This window comes from Beta vulgaris, chromosome 8 (assembly GCF_026745355.1).
Source record: "Beta vulgaris subsp. vulgaris cultivar EL10 chromosome 8, EL10.2, whole genome shotgun sequence".
NCBI classification, from domain to species: Eukaryota; Viridiplantae; Streptophyta; class Magnoliopsida; order Caryophyllales; family Amaranthaceae; genus Beta; species Beta vulgaris.
Genome location: NC_079209.1, coordinates 36,590,209 through 36,596,208, shown reverse-complemented (window position 1 = coordinate 36,596,208; position 6,000 = coordinate 36,590,209).

The window sequence follows — 6,000 nt, the reverse complement described above, 5'->3', positions numbered from 1 at the left end:
AATCAGAAGGAATGAAAAGGGTATGGGGACCTCAAAGTCTTCAAAAACAAAAGATAATACACAAGATGATGTTTTGTACACTGGGGAAGTTGATGAGGACATACCAGGTCCATATATGTTCTCTGAAAATGTATCCTAGAGGATAAATACAGGGAATCAAAGGTATGATGATGGTGTAATTGGTGAAGCTAGTGAACAGCAAAGAAGAGCAACAACTGACCAGCAATCTCAGTTGGGAAGACCTAGACCTAAAGGGGATGAGGACACAATAATCCCAACTGATGTTAATATAAATGAATACTCATAAGAGGAGGGGAGTTTATGAGAAAATGATGATGAATCAGATGAGTATGTAACATTCAACCCAGAGGTTGATTTCAAGAAACCAGTGGAGTTGAAGCTTGGATTGAAGTTTCCTTCAAACAATATTTTGAGGAAAGCAATTAGGTATCATGTTGTGAAACATGGGTATGATTATTACTTTTTGCATAATAACAAGGATAAAATCACATTGTATTGCAATTATAGATGTAATTGTGAGTGGAAAGCTTCTAAGAGAGTGATGTGCACTTGTACATAAAATAGAAAGTGTACTTTTAAAATTCATGCTAGAAAAATGAGGGGTGAGAAGACCTTTCAAATTAGGAGTTTAAGGCTGAAGCATGTTTGTGGTTTTCAGAATGCTAACATTAAAGCAGCTTGTGCTTTTATAGCTGAGCACTTATAGATGCATTTAGGGATGATCCTAAGATGGGTATTCAGGCTTTCACACTTAGAATCCAAAGGGAACTAGGGGTTGATGTGCAGTACTATAAAGCATATTATGCTAGGCAAATGACTTTGGAGCACATTCATGGAAGTGCATCTGACCAATACCATAAGGTTTAGGATAATGCAGCTGCCAGCCAAAAATACAACCCAGGTTCTTCTACTTATGTTTGTGTAAGTAGCATAAAGAGGCCACCTGTTATGTTTGAGAGGTTTTACATGATTTGCTTACAGCCTTGTAAGAGGGCTTCATACAAGGGTGTAGGCATATTTTGGGTGTTGATGTGTCATTTGAGAGAGACTTTTCCAGGAATTTGTTTGGCTGCTGTGGGTAAGGATAGGAACAATAATTTATTCCTAGTGGCCTGGGCTATAGTGGAGTCGGAGAATAAGGACACTTTGAGGTCGTTTTCGGAGCTCTTGGTAAAGATCTAGGCTCTGTTACTGAGCATGCATGTTACCTGGTTGCATGAGAAGGATGATCTGGCTTTCATGTCACATAAGCAAAAGGTGTTTGTACATCTTCCTTATTGGCTTAAAATATTGTTCTTATTGTGTTATGCTTGACTAACTTATCTAAGTTGATGCAGGGTTTGCTTAACGCCTTCTCAACAGTCATTCCTGATGCTGAAGTCAGGTACTGTTGCATGCATATATGGGCCAATTTAATAGGAGAGGCATACAGAGTATGATTTTGGAAAGCAGTCAGGGCTTCCACCAAGGTATATTTCGTATTTTTTTGTCATAATTAGGTATATTTTGTATTTATCTTCCATCATTAGAAGGATGCTGAGTACTTATGGTCTGATTTGGGTGTTTGTTACATTTTTGTAGGAAGTGTTTGAGGCACAAATGGAGTCAATCAAGATTCTATCAAAGGATGCATTTAATTATTTAAACGAGATCCTACCCAAGCATTGGAGTAGACATGCCTTTTTCAAGCAAGACCAAGTCAGCCATGATCCTCAATAACTGATGTGAGTCATTCAATAATCTGATTAGGGATGCAAGAGCACAACCTATCATAACTATGATGGAGTGGATAAGACGATATGTAATGAAGAGGTCTTGTCAGAAAAGGGAGGGGTTGGAGAAGTACAAAGGCAAGATCATGTCTGTTGCTTTGAAGCAACTAGAAGTTGCACAACACATTGCAAGGAACTGTTTTGAAAATAAGTCCCATGTTGATAAGTTTGAGGTGAAGCATGGTGATGATATATATGTGGTGGATCTTAAGGAAAAAACTTGTGGCTGCTTCAGATGGGATGTTCATGGCATTCCATGTTGCCATACCTTTAGGTGCATCATGAGAAATAGGGCTGAATTAGAGGACTATCTCCATCAAGCCTACAACAAGGAGGCATTTAGGCTCACTTATGCTCCTACATTCAACCCTATGCCTGGGATGAGGCAGTGGGAGAAGACACCTCATGTCAGACCAGAACCACCCCTATTTAGGAAGCTACCTGGAACAGGGGCGGATCCAGGATTTCGAATTTGGTGGGGCACCAAATTACAAAAGAAAAATCATAATATCATATTTCAAAACAATGCAACACTTTAATTTTCACAACCTTAATAAACATTATTAAGTATTCAATATTATCTCCATTTTTAGTATATTTAACATACTGACTTTCACATTCATCAACAGATGCAACTTTTCTTTCAATTTGTTACTAAAGTTTATAAGAAGCTGATATAAATTTATTTAATGTAAATAGAAATCAAAACAAAATTTTAAATAGTAAAATTTATTTTAAGTATTTGTAAATAAATCTTGGTCATAATTAATATATTTAAATAATGTCGAAATTCAAATTGTTGCATTTTTTTGTAAATGAAATAAAAAGTAATCGTTATATCACAAACAAAAAAGATGGTTAAAATTAGAGCTAGAATTCAGGGAGATGGATACTATTTAAAATATGAAATGAAGATCCAAAATGGAGAAGAAAAAAAATGCTAAAATAGAGAAGAGAAAGATTAAGAAGTAAAAAGAGAAAAAGAAAAAATAAAACAAAACAAAAGGTATTAAGCAAAAAAGAAAGAAAAGGAAAAAAAAAGCAGAAAATGCGTGTAGGGGGAGTCGAACTCGCGGGCCGCGGCAACAGCAATACATGTTACTAAGAGAACTATTGGAGCAAGTTGGATTATATGCAATTATTACGCGCGTTTTACTTTTAACCTATTGTAAAAATCTGTTTGACGTTAAAAGTAAAAGAATCCGATTTTTTTTTTGGTGGGGCACATGCCACCCAGGACCCTTAATAGGTCCGCCCCTGCCTAGAAGGCCTTCTAAGAAGAAGAGGGTGAAGGAGGCAGGGGAAGGAGAGCCTGAGAAGGTTTCACAATTGGTTGTGAAGAAAAGAAAACCAGTCCAGTGCTCTAGTTGCAGGAACTGTGGACATAACAAGAAGAAACGCACGAATGATCCTGCACCTCCACCCCCACCTAAGAAGACTGGTAGGCCTCCCAAAACTGGTTCTTTCAGGATGAAGAAGAAGCCTAAGAAGGGTGCACAAGCAACAGAGGATCAGGACAGCCAACAAGTACCTTAAACAGAAGGACCACCTCTCTCACAACCTCGATTAGTGTGCATAAATCGAGATGTTTCAAGTGGTTCTTTTTTTTTTTTTTTTTGCTTGTAACTGATTATGTTGAATAATTAGTATGTTTTTTGTGCATTGTAATGGTCCTATGATAGTAAAGATTGTTGATCCTTATTGTTCTAATTGGAATGCAAAAATGAATTCCTTTTGAACAATCATTTATGCTTCTTACAATAATGCTTTAGGGACGCTCCTACAACCAATTGCAATGCAAAGTTCAACAACTGAAATCTTACAACGATGGTTTTAGTGAGAAAGTTCAACAACCATTTTCATTGATCATTCTTAGTACTGCATTAGAGAAAATTTGTGGACTTTTTTCTAGTGCCACTTAAAGAGCAATAACTACAACATCAAACACTAACATGCTAGAAACTAAGTAGATAGTCAATCATCTAATACTTCATAATAAAGAGTGAAATAACTAGTACAATGACAAGAATTACAAATGCCTTAGATTTTGCAGCCACCCTAATAACATGATTGGGTCCATCATTCATATTCACTGACCTTAGCTCTTCAATTTCACTAATCATCATCAATTTTATCCTCCTGATGCCTACTAATTTCCCTCTTCAGTGGTGTATTCTGAGATTTAAGAATTTGCTTCTCCAACACCAATTGATTGATGGTGTTCTTATGGCATTCAGTCGAACCTTGATCCACCCAATCAAAAAGCTCACAACCCCTGTGCTCACTCTCCTTATCATAAAATTTGCATGCTATAAATTTCCTCCTTGGATGATCCATAGTCCATGATATTTTTTCAACAGCTAGGATTCCACATCCACATTTTCTAGTGCGTTTGGCTGAGGAAGATCCAAACTTTGAAGAAGACATTCTTGCATAAGATTGAAACATGCAAAAAATTAGCCCTAATTTTCCGAAAATAAAACCAAAAGGAATTGATATAACACACCTCTGAAATTGAAAAAGACTTAAATTGGAATCCAATTCCCAACAGTTGAATTCTTTCACAACGTAAAATTTAGGGTTGGCAGGAAGAATTTTGATGAGAACGGTTAAGGGTTCTGTTTTTCGAGGAAGGGATGGATTTAAATGGGAGAAGTATTTTGGGCGAGTGGGAGAGAGGAGTTAAAAGTGTTAATGTGCAACACACGCGCAAAATTTGGAGGAAGAATTGAAGTCAACATCGAATTGTTGATCATTTCGGCCGAAAAATGAAGTAAAGGTACTGAAAACAAAATATTAAAGGACTTAAAGTACTAGTTGACAAAACTAAACAATAAAGAACTAATTTACAAAATCAAGCTACAAAAAGCACTATTTCATAATTTTTTCTTTCGGTAATTGTTGTTGTGTATCCCTCCAAATCCAGAATTTGCTTTCAATATATTGGTTCAATGCTTAAATTGAAATGTGCTGATTTCAATTTATCGAGAAATGGTCAAATTTGAATTTTGTTTTTAGCCAAGCAAGACCTTGTTGTAGAAAAGGAATGGGGTTTGTCTTAGAGCCTAGTTTAGAAGCTATGTAAGTACTTTACGCGTTAAAAGCGGCAATGATTTTATTCCACAAAATGTTTGGTACTGCTGTGGTCAATTGCGGTAACCATGGTAAGTTACTAAAGGAAGTTCTACCAAAAATTGACAGTTGCACAATTAGAGTAGGCATGGGCCGGGCCGGCACGGCACGGCACGATTTGAGCCCGGCCTAGCACGAGCCCGTTATTTGCACGGCACGGCACGCCGACACGAGTGGTGGGCCGTGGGCCATGCATGAACAACATTCTAAAAGTTTGGCACGAATCCGGCACGAGCACGTCGGGCCAGCCCACAAGTTGGCACACTTATTTTGGTTAAAATTTCATAATATTTAAAATTTGTGTAAGGCACGATGGCACGGCACGTGGGCCGGGTCGTGCATGGGCATTAGATTTTACAACTTGGCACGAGCCCGGCACGACACGAGCATTTCTTGGCCCGTTTTGGCACGGCACGTTGTGGCACGAGGCACGCAGCACGCGGGCTTGGCACGTGGGCCGTCCCGGCATGGCCCGTACCCACCTCTTATAGAGTCTTTGCTTGACATATGGCACACCTCTTTAGACGACATTGGGCACAAACCGCACAATTCATTGCTTCACACCACGTGGCTGATTTTTTTTTCTCTTTTTATAATAGTATGATGATGGCAAGTTGATCATCATAAGACATTATTTACAGATTGGAGATATCAACTCTATCCTATTTCATTTAATTATATGAATTGAATTGTAATCCTCTCTATAATATAGGTTTAAAACATATGAACTTTGTCACCTCTGCTTCTAAAATATGTAATATACCATATTTAACTATACTTGCCTTGATTTCCCATTAGCTCATCCTTTCATAGATATTGCACCTGATTACATACAGAGGAATACTTCCATTGCCTCCAAATCCACACCTTCTACATTCGCACTTAACTGTTAACGATAACTTCAATTTATGGTATTGGCAGAGGTATTGAATCATAAAAGACCATATACGGTTTTTGAGTTGGCCAGCCTTCAGGTCATAACAATGGCAGAGGTTCATAAGTAATTACATCTATGCTTGAATTGTTAGTAATTATGGATAGTCCATGTAAGGATCAAAATAGTTCTGAGAAATGT